This window comes from Pleurodeles waltl, chromosome 7 (genome assembly GCF_031143425.1).
Source record: "Pleurodeles waltl isolate 20211129_DDA chromosome 7, aPleWal1.hap1.20221129, whole genome shotgun sequence".
NCBI lineage: Eukaryota > Metazoa > Chordata > Amphibia > Caudata > Salamandridae > Pleurodeles > Pleurodeles waltl.
The window spans coordinates 1,092,369,304-1,092,381,466 of record NC_090446.1 but is presented as its reverse complement, the minus strand read 5'-3'; positions in this window follow the sequence as shown (position 1 = coordinate 1,092,381,466).

Here is a 12,163-nt window from a genome sequence, read left to right as displayed (position 1 = left end):
CATCAGTCTGCTCTGCCTCGTACAAGATGGTCTCTCTGAACATCTCACTCTTGATATCTGAGGCTAATTTTTAATTAAAAAAGATAAATTCCCCCTAGTCTAGCAAAACTGAACAATAAGTCTATTCAAGACTTTTCAAGCTTAAAGAGCAAGTTGATAGGGCACCTACAAAGAAGAGAAACCAAAACTCTTTCAAGAACATTATTTAGAAGTTACATGTGAACTAAATGTAATTACAAGTTATGCCAACATTAAGTTCAAAATAGATTCTAATAGAATAAAGTTAGCGTAAATGATTATATCAATAAATGCGATTTGAGGAAAGCATATATTTTCTTTCATGATTAATACATTTATTAGAATTCAACTAAATATACAGGTGGCTCTCATTTAAGTGAATAGATATATGTACTAATTGATTAATAAAATGTGCACAGAGCAATGCATCTAATCACACATTGAGTATGTAAGGTGTATATAAAAGAACCAAATTACTCTGCTCCACTACTATTAGTATGGAGTAACAGGGACTGCATAACAAGACCTTGCTATGGAATGAAAATGCTACTTGTGAGGGCAAGAATATCCCCTGCATGGTGTACAGTCGAGTCCCTGTCATGAGTGCTCAAATACAAATATCCAGATACCCTCGTTTGTTCACTTAGGCATAGGCCTGCATTTGAAATGCATTGGTCCTAGACTTATAGGGGTTTATCAAGTGAAAACGTAATGAAAAAAGGCTCCTTTCCCTGTAACATGTTCACCTGTGAAACGTGATGGTGGCAGCATATCACATTTTTCAGCTATCCTACTGTGGCCAAACCTTGCTACATTTGTAATGTGAATGAGAGCCCAGTGGCCCACTCATAGAATTTTCTGCTGCTTAAGGTGAATCCAGAATCATAGGACAGAGATCCTGAGTGCCTGGAAGCATGCCTGTGTGATTGAGAAGCAGTTGTATTCTGCATGAGTGTCAGAGTGAGCCTGAGGGCCACTGGTCTGTGGGTTAAATTTTTTAAGCCCCTGACTTTTCCCTGTGCATAAGTCGGAGTTGAGGTTACTCTCCCAAACACTGGAAGTGCTGTTTGGTTGATGGCAGGGGTGAGGACTGGGACTACAGTTCCTGTGTTTGGATTGTGAAGGATCCTTTAGAAAGGAACAACCCTTTGTCTCTTCTTGATCACTGTCAGTTGTGGCTGTTGAAATGTGCAGATTGATCATACCTCATTGTGCCTCTTTTGTGAGTGCCTCACCCTGGAGACAACCCTACAGTGAGGGGCAGAACTCAAGATAAAGGATGTGTCTAGAAGACAGCCTAAAAAGGTCACATCAAAAGATTAGCAACTGAACTCAGTTCTGAAAGGCCAGAGAAAGAATCAACATCCACAGTCTCCCATCTCTGTAAAAGAGGGGGGACAGTTTACCAGCTTGTTGTTCCAACTCCATGTTCTGTCAGACCAGAGGGGGTGGGCCTCTCCACAAGTAACCAGAGGGGTACTGTGCAATAATAGCTGGTGTCTGCTTGACAGCCAGATTCTATGTGGTGAGGCAATCTGATCTGGGTAAAGGACTGGTTTTCTGGTCCGCAAGCCTGAGTGGTCCTGTCTAAGTGAGAGGGAAGGAGTAAACCAAACCTAAAGGAGGAGTGGATTTTCAGTGTGTATTTTCATGTTAGATCCTGGTGCTGTGGTCTGTACTACAGAGGCTTAAATAATAGGTTACAAGAGTGCTCCAGTCTGTGAGCCAGTCTCTGAACCCTTCAGAGCAAATGTGCTACTTCCAAAGAGTGCCTGAGTAGTCTTTGCTGTTGACTCCATCTTTGCATCCATGGCACATGTCAAGTGCATCCCGATAGGGCTACCCGACTGAAGCCAAAATTGATTTTTCACTGTGGCACCCTTTTGTGCCCGAGCACTCCTTTCTGCCTCAAAAGAAGAAAAGCACAACTTGGGATGGCCACCCAGAACATTACACTTAGTAACCCAAGTGGCTAGGCGGGCACTAATCCAACGTGTGCTGAATGGAATAAAAGTCTTGAAAGTTCAAGGTTGCTTCATTGAGATACCATCTGCTGATGGATTACATGGCTGCAATGTTACTAAAGACCAACATGTCCAATCGCATTTGGCTGCTGTGCCATAAGGCACCTAAAAGCTCTCATGTTGCCATTGGAACCCTGTAGCTGGAGGAGAGATATGGGTCATGATAGCCTATACCCTATTTGCAGTCACTTGTATACCTCTGGGTTGTGATTAACATCACAGAGATTGAATGGACCTTGGCTTTAACTGCCAGAAGAAAGCTGTAATACAGAGAACACATAAGCACTTAAACACTACAAAACATTTATGTCACAGAAGATGAGCTATGCCAAAGACAATAGATCTCTGCAAAGAAACCTATTGGCTTTGGAAATGCGTTTTGTGTAAGATAGCTGCTACCAATGGAAATGCATGTTCTGTAGTCATCTCTAAATGGATTTGTAAAACCATAAAAATGTATTAAAAGATGGCCACCACTGATACATGTGGATGCAAGGGAGCCATATTTTAATGCATTTTTAATGTGTATTATTTGAACAGATCCTTTCAAACATAGTCAGTGTGGAAATGTGTGTCCGTAGTGAAAATGCGAATGAGAATTTGAATGTGAAATGTGAAGGAGTTTCTTAAAACAAAACACATTTCTACATACCAGATAATTATGCATGCACACTTGCAGGACACTTGTAGGGTGAGGGACAGGAGAAGCAACCAACAAGCTGGCTGGGGAAAGTGGGAGAAAAAGCAACAGAAAGATGAGGAGTCCAAGGCAAAGTCAAGGATAAAACAACACACATAGGAGGCATAAGAAAACACATCCACTCCTGTAGGGAGCATAGAGAAAAAACTATGTAGTGTCCTACATACAAACAACATCAACAATGGAGGATTAAAGTCATCCACTTGTAGCACTATGCACAGTAATAAGCCCAAAATGCTCCTGAGTGGGTCAAATACAAAAATAGTGAGATAAATCTGTTGCCACAAGAGGAGATGACTGGGATAGACAGCAAAGTCTCCTTAGTGTATATTACTGGAAACAAAAGGCCTGGCTAACAAAAAGAAAGCTGCCTGTTGCTGAGCTCTTAAAGAGAGATTAAGTAATGCTTGTATAGATCCATCCTTCAAGATGAGCTGGTTAGAAGGTGGGAAGCTGTAGCACTGGTACAGAGAGTAAAGGGTAAAGATTCCTGGATGGGTGTTGAAGGAGCGACCAAGTCAAAGTTTCCTAATTATACTTGTTGACCATTTAGTCTAAATGAGTTTGATTGTTTGATTCCAAAGTTCAGACAAATGTTTTTGCTTACTACTTCAGGAAAGGAGGATACTTTTTCTTCTTCTGGAGAAATAGACTGTTAACTACCCAGATCACCCAAAGTTACTCAAGAGAAAGTAGAGGGGATGTTGGGTGGAAGCTTTAATATTTGTCAACTATATCAGTCAATTAAGAACCCTCTCAACTGCAAAAATAACAGAATAGTTTCCACACTAAATATTCCCTCCAAACTTTGCACTGAAGTCTTTGGTGAGACCCTGTCCAATACGGGTCGGTGCGATCCAGAAAGGTTTTTTCTAGGGAAATGTGTTAGATTTTACTTATTAATGTATGTGCTAATGATGTGAGGATTTATAAAGTAATGTCACCTGCAGAAATGATGATTGATACTGCAACATCCTTTAAAAGAATCAAATGATGATATGTACGGCTTTATTGTGGGAATTGGGGGGACAGTTCATAATCAGAATATTAAAACTACACTTTACCTATTGGAAGGATTATGGCAAATGCTTGACATACACACATGTTTGAAATACAAAAGGGTGTGAGGCCCGGATTAACTCTTGTTTTGCATTATTTGATTTATATATTGAACTATTTGCTTAGCTCAGGTTATAAGGCAAGAAGAACAATGTTTCCTATTAGGTTCAGTAACTGGAGCAAAATATGCTCTTTACGCATATTACACTATGGGGGTCATTACACCATTGGCGGTAAAAGCCGCTTACCGCCGTGCAGAAGACTGCCAATACACCGCCGCGCCTGCGGAATTCCGCCACAGCTATTATGACACACATTTCGGAATCCGCCGAAATTCAGTCACCCACAGAAGTCCGCCACACCAAAGGTCAGTGTTAAAATGGCGAAAACAAAACCTCCACCTCCAGCCAACAGAAACACGCCCATTCTATCATCACCCACGAATCCACGCGGCGGTCTTTCAACAGCGGTATTCCATTGGCGGTACACACCACTGCGCTCAAAATACACACACATCTCCAAAACACAGCCACATTGGACAATTACAAATACAGACACCTGATACACATACAAACACCACTCCCACACACCCAACACAATATAAAACACACACCCACATCACCCACAAACCCCTATGACAACAATTCTGAAAGAAGGCCAGAGAGACAGCACTGATTAGACAATCCCACCACACAGAGGCACACAACACCATCACCCACACAACATCCACGCACAAAACATCACACACCACTACACATCACTACACTCATCACCACATACACCACCTCACACATCACACACACCACCCCATGGCACGCCAAAGACACCCCCGCTTTTCTGAAGAGGAGCTCAGGGTCATGGTGGAGGAAATCGTATGGGTAGAGCCACAGCTATTTGGCTAACAGGTGCAGCACACCTCCATAGCCAGGAAGATGGAGCTATGGCGAAGAATAGTCGACAGGGTCAATGCAGTGGGACAACACCCAAGAAATCGGGAGGAAATCAGGAAGAGGTGGAACGACCTACGGGGGAAGCTGCGTTCAGCGGTCTCCAGGCACAACATCGCGGTACAGAGGACTGGCTGCGGACCCCCACCTGCTCCCCCACAACTAACAACATGGGAGGAGCAAGTCTTGACCATTATGCATCCAGAGGGCCTCGGAGGAGTCGGTGGAGGAATGGACACTGGTAAGTCAAATCTTAACTATCAGATCCCCCACCCTACCTGCATGCTATCACACACCCCCACCCTCACACCCTCACCCATCACTCAAACTCCTCACTGATGTACTAAGAACACAAACCACACATCCCAACACCAAGCCCTGCATGACACAACTAAGCATGGTCACCACTCCCCAAAGCATGCTCACTGCACATACCCAGAACAACCCCCTAACCATCATCACACAAGCCCCCACACAGGAATGCTAGCACTGGGGTACACAAAACCCACCCATTGCATACCATGACACACACACATGCAATAATCATGCTCTTATGCCCCTGCAGGATCACGAAGGACCGTCACCACACCGGAGGGTCCAGACATCTCCACTCCACCCACAGAAGAGGCCCATAGTGATGATAGCAGCTCTGCCCTACTGGAGCCTGATGACCAGCCCGGGCCATCGTGGGCCTCGGGACAGTCGGTTCCCCTTGCACAGGCACAGCCCAACACTGACCTTCCACCCTCTGGTAACACCAGCACAGCACCCACCCAGCGGGCCCAAACCTCCCTACCCAGGACAGGTCAACCAGCTGTGTGTCCACCACTACAGGGAACCCAGGATAACCCACCACCCCAACAACAACAGGGACGGAGGCACAGGAACACAGGGGAACTGGGAGGGCTGCTGTGCGACAGGGGGCGGACAGGCCAAGGGAACCCACTCTCCACGAGGCCCTCTCCTCCATCATGGGAGCATACCACCACTCCCAGGAGACGATGGGGACGGTCCTGGTCAAATTTCAGGAGACCCAGCGCCTGCAGGAGGAACAGTATTTGGGGTTCAGGGAGGAGCTCAGGACCATCAGCTCCGCCTTGGGCACCATTGTAGGGGTGCTGAAGGACATACAGCAGACCTTCAGGGACCCCGTGGCACTCCAAGAGGCCCCTGACACTAGCCAGGACGATGAACTGCCCACCACCTCCGCCGGTGCTAGTGGACAGGATGCCCCACCACAGGACCACCACTCCAGCACCCCACCCCCTGCAGACGGACAACCACCACGCAAGCGGTCCCTGAGATCCAGGAACAGGACAGAGCAAGATGGCAAGACCCCCGCCAGGAAATGAGACCACCCTGATTGTCCCCCCACGTCCCACTTTGTTACCCTGTCCATACTTTAACTGCCCCAGCTCCACTTCCTATGCCCTGATGGGCAGTGCACCTGTGAGACTAATAAACTGGACTCTGCTATGGACATTCCTCCACCATCACCCATCACCATTTAACTACCCTCCTGCATTTTTGAGCACTTAAATAAACACCCTTGAACCACAAAACATTCTGGAGTCAGTCTATGATTTTGTAAAATGTATTATCAATGACAGTGTCAAAATGCTATTTTAGTTGTTAAGGCAACATACCAATGTCACACATCACAAGTCCTTGAAGGATGCATGCAGATGACACACGTTGGTAACCACACCTGTGAAACCGTAATGGAAAGGAACAACTCAGTTACCAAATAATCCCAGTAAATTACACACAGGATAGAGGAAGACGTGTGACAGTGAATGTAATGTTATAAATGAAAATGTTCTCACCTGTGTGTCACTGGAAATATTGCTGTATGACTGACTCCCTGTTGTCGTTGTCTTCTTCCTCAGCTTCCTCCTCATCACTGTCCACAGGCTCCACAGGCTCCACATCTGCCACAACACCATCATCTGGACCATCCTCCTGCAGAAAAGGCACCTGGCATCGCAAAGCAAGATTGTGAAGCATCGAGCAGGCGATGATGATCTGGCATACCTTCTTCGGTGAGTAGAATAAGGAACCACCTGTCATATGGAGGCACCTGAACCTGGCATTCAGGAGGCCGAAGGTGCGTTCAATCACCCTCCTAGTCTGCCCATGGGCCTCATTGTAGCGTTCCTCTGCCCTGGTCCTGGGATTCCTCACTGGGGTCAATAGCCAGGACAGGTTGGGGTAACCAGAGTCCCCTAATAGCCACACACGGTGCCTCTGGAGTTGACCCATCATATCAGGGATGCTGCTATTCCGCAGGATGTAGGCGTCATGCACTGAGCCAGGGAACATAGCATTTACCTGCGAGATGTACTGGTCTGCCAAACAGACCATCTGTACATTCATGGAATGATAACTCTTAAGGTTCCTGTACACCTGTTCGCTCCTGTGGGGTGGACCAGAGATACATGGGTCCCATCAATAGCATCTATGACGTTGGGGATATGTCCAAGGGCATAGAAGTCACCTTTCACTGTAGCCAAATCTTCAACCTGAGGGAAAATGATGTATCTCCTTACGTGTTTCAGCAGGGAACACAAAACTCTGGACAGCACGTTGGAAAACATAGGCTGGGACGTCCCTGATGCCATGGTCACTGTTGTCTGAAAAGACCCACTAGCAAGGAAATGGAGCAATGACAGCACCTGCACGTCAGGGGGGATTCCAGTGGGATGGCGGATTGGTGACATCAGGTCTGGCTCCAACTGGGTACATAGTTCCTGGATTGTGGCACGGTCAAACCTGTAGGTGACGATTAAATGTCGCTCTTCCATTGTCAACAGGTCCACCAGCGGTCGGTACACCAGAGGATTCCGCCATCTTCTCAAATGTCCCAGCTGACGACGCCTAGGAAGGACAACAGCGAGGATCGAGTCAACTATTTTCCCGGTATGTACCCACAGTTACACAGAACACGACACCAAACACAAAACTCTTCCTGTATGTGTGTTGAGTGTAGGCCTAGCTATGTGTGATGCAGAAGTAAATGGAGCCATGTGGGCCCCTTAAATGGCGGCTGCCTGACCTTTAAACTGGGACAATGGGATTGTGGGGTAACTGCGTTGGCGTTGCACACCGTCGCGGTAGGCGGTCATAGACCGCAGCGCGATGCTGCATTGATTAACATTGCACCCTATGGGTCCCAGGAGCCAATGAGGAAGTGCGCCGGCGGTGATGATTCGCACCGCCGCGGACGTCACCGCCGCGGATGTCACCGACATTTTCTATCTGTTCAATCACTAGATACCTGATCTTCAACAGGAGAGGACCTACACTGCAAGTGCTGCTGTGACCTCGGTCTGGAAGCGACAATGGCTGCTGCGTCTGGGGAAAGGGCCCCTGCCTTCACTGCTCAGGAGTTGGAGAAACTGGTAGACGGGGTCCTCCCCCGGTACACGCTACTCTACGGTCCTTCCAGACCAACAGGTTAGCACACAGGGAGCACGTTGTATGGGCTAGGCCTGGGTGGAGAGGGCTGGTTGGAAGAGGGAAGGGGGCAGAGTTCAGGCAACATTAATGCATGTTAATGTATGTGCTACATGGCTAGGGTAGGGAGGGGGGCCACGCACATTGATGGTGCGGTTGTTAATGACTTCTCTTCTTCCCTTGTGCATGTCATGTAGGTCAGCGCCCACCAGAAGAAGGACATTTGGCGTGCCATCGCCAAGGACGTCCGGACCCTGGGGGTCCACCAGAGACGGGGCACCCACTGCCGTAAATATAGGAGGACATTTGCCGCTGGAGCAAGAAGACGGCGGAGGCTCAGCTGGGGATGGCCTCCCAACGTGGGAGGGGTTCCCGTCACCCCATGACCCCCCTGATGTTCAGGATCCTGGCGGTGGCCTACCCTGAGTTGGATGGGCGCTTGAGGGCATCACAGCAGACACAAGGGGGTGAGTACAACTTCATTCTGCAGACTTTGCGCGCAGTGGAGGGGTCTTGGTGGGAGAGGAGGCCTGTGGGTGTACCTAGAATGCCAAGTACAGGTATAGATGCCCCTGTGGCATCCATGTGTGCAGATGTCCACCATAGCCATGTAGGCCAGATCCCAGGAATTGCATCTGTAGAGGCCAGGAGCACGGCGTAGTGCAGGGGGCTGCTGTGTCTGTATTGTCCGCCAACGGTCGCGGTATGCCATGCACTCAACCTGCCTTTCTTCTGTCTCCCCCTCTTTTTGTGCTCTCCCTGTTCTTTTGTTCATCAGCATCATCAGGCGGAGGTACAGTGGCACCGGAGCATGAGGGAGCTGCATCCCACATGGCCATGGAGGGCCACACCACGTGCTCAGAATGCACCAGTGGGACAAAGGGCGAGGGGAGCTTCACATCGGCCGCCGGATCACCAAGCAGCGACACAGACTCGTCTGCCAATGGAGGCTCCCTTGTGGTGGCAGCACCATCTGTGCGCCTCACTTCTACAGGTACAGCCGCCACCTCCCCTACCAGCACCGCCCTCCCAGCAGCCCCTCAGTGTTCACCCCGTGCCCGCTCACCCAGGAGGGTGGGCATCACTTCGCCCCAGGCACCTCAGGCCCTGCCCCAGTCACCCCTGCTGCCCTCAGTGAGGAGGCCATTGACCTCCTCAGGTCACTCACTGTTGGGCAGTCTACCATTGTGAATGCCATCCACGGTGTAGAAAGGGAGTTGCAACACAGTAATGCATTCCTTGAGGGCATTCATTCTGGTCAGGCTGTCCTTCAGCGAACCCTGCAATCTCTGGCCTCAGCACTGATGGCAGCCATTGTCCCTGTGTCTAGCCTCCCCCCTCCAACCTCCTCCACCCAGACCCAATCCCCTGTACCCCAGCCTATCCCAAGCACACCTACAGACCAGCATGCACACACCTCAACACACAAAAGTAGCTCTGACAAACATAGGCACCACACAACCCACAGGCACACACGCAAGCATCACCCACGTGCAGACACTGCATCATCCACTGCCTCCACTGTGTCCCCCTCCTCATCGTCTCCCTCCTCCCTCCCAGTGTCGTCTACACTCTCACCTGCATGCACTACATCTACAGGCACTAGGACTCGCAGCAGTACACCCAGCACCACACCCCGCTCACCTGCAATCACCACCTCTACTCCAATTTACACATCCCCTGTGTCCTCTCCCAGTGTGTCTGTGACGCCCCCTCCCAAAGTACACAAACGAGGGCAACCACACACCCAACATCCATCCACCTCACGACAGCCTCCAGTACCTGCACCTGCACCCAAAACACCTAAAGTGACACCTCCTACAACCACCTCCTCTTCCTCCACTCCCAGACCCCCTCCAACTACCCACCCCAGTGTTTGTCAGAAACTGTCTCTGTGTAAAGTTGACCTCTTTGCCCCCCCCTCCAATCAGTCATCAGTCCCGTCGTAGCGCCTCAGCCAAAAAGCCTCCAAAACCAGTGGTGCCTGTTCAAGGTGTGTGGAGTGCACTGTCCACCAGGGCAGGCAGTGTGACCCGGAGCCAAGGCACTGGCAGCCCACCCCCTGTAAAGGCTCTGAAATTGGAAACTGGCCAACGGGACCCTGTGAAGTCTCCTGGAGGCAAAACAACTCACAGGGGCTCCAGGGGGATTGCAGAGTCAGCTGTGACTCCTCCAAAGGTGGGGAAGGGCCAGAGGAAGTCTGCACAGCCTAGTGTGAGCAGCACGGCGGAGAAGGGCGGCATCCTTCCCAGCGGTCGGGACGCCACCACCAGCACCGTCATCACTGGTCAGGAGACCACTGCCGGAGTCAGTGCCCAGGAGGGCCCAAGTATCGTCACTGGTCAGGAGACCACCGCCAGAGTCATTGCCCAGGAGGGCCCAAGTATCGTCACTGGTCAGGAGACCACCGCCACCGCCTGAGTCAGTGCCCAGGTGGGCCCAAGTATCGTCACTGGTCAGTAGACCACCGCCAGAGACATTGCCCAGGAGGGCCCAAGTATCGTCACTGGTCAGGAGACCACTGCCAGAGTCATTGCCCAGGAGGGCCCAAGTATCGTCACTGGTCAGGAGACAACCGCCAGAGTCAGTGCCCAGGATCGTCACTGGTCAGGAGACCACTGCCAGAGTCAGTGCCCAGGAGGGCCCAAGTATTGTCACTGGTCAGGAGACCACTGCCGGAGTCATTGCCCAGGAGGGCCCAAGTATCGTCACTGGTCAGGAGACCACCGCCGGAGTCATTGCCCAGGAGGGCCCAAGTATCGTCACTGGTCAGGAGACCACCGCCGGAGTCAGTGCCCAAGAGGGCCCAAGTATCGTCACTGGTCAGGAGACCACCGCCAGAGTCAGTGCCCAGGAGGGCCCAAGTATTGTCACTGGTCAGGAGACCACACGGGAGTCAGTGCCCAGGAGGGCCCCGGCTGCCACAGCCCCGCTGGGCAATGATGGAACGTCATGCCACACACCAATGCCCAGTCCAGAGAACGTCATGCCACACACCAATGCCCAGTCCAGAACCGCCATGGCAAAGCACTGCTGAACAGTCCAGAACCGCCATGGTAAAGCACCGCTGAACAGGGCATGCACCGCCATGGCAAAGCACCGCTGAACAGTCCAGAGACCGCCATGGAAAAGCACCGCTGAACAGGGCATGCACCGCCATGGCAAAGCACCGCGGAACAGTCCAGAGACCGCCATGCAGTCCAGAGACCGCCATGGCAAAGCACCGCTGAACAGGGCATGCACCGCCATGGCAAAGCACCGCTGAACAGTCCAGAGACCGCCATGGGAAAGCACTGCTGAACAGGGCATGCACCGCCATGGCAAAGCACCGCTGAACAGTCCAGAGACCGCCATGGCAAAGCACCGCTGAACAGTCCAGAGACCGCCATGGCAAAGCACCGCTGAACAGGGCATGCACCGCCATGGCAAAGCACCGCTGAACAGGGCATGCACCGCCATGGCAAAGCACTGCTGAACAGGGCATGCACCGGGGAAGAATGAAAAGGCCGCCACATCAAGCATCGTTATCCCATGTGCAGGTGGGGCAGTGACGGGACAGGAACTTCCACGGGGAGACTAATCCCATCTGGGCACCAGTCCCCCTCCAGAACCAGTGGAGGCTGTTATCTACTTTGGAAACTGTGGCTTTGCACTCCCCAGGATTGAACAGTGGGCAAGCCACCCACTGTAGGGACTTGAGAGACTGTGGCTTTGCACTCCCCAGGATACATCAATGGGCATGGAGCCCCCTCGTGGATCTGGCTTTGTACTCCTCCGGCTGAGGTGCCCCTCCTTTCCTTCCCCCTGAGGTGCCTGTAGTATTTCTATCTGATGCCCCGGCAGTGTTCTCTCCGTGTGTGGACAGGTATCTATTCTGGGCCTCGCCCATGCATTTTTGGACTAGTGGTGCACGGACATTTCTATGTGCATATATGAACGACTTCTCGGAATGTATATAC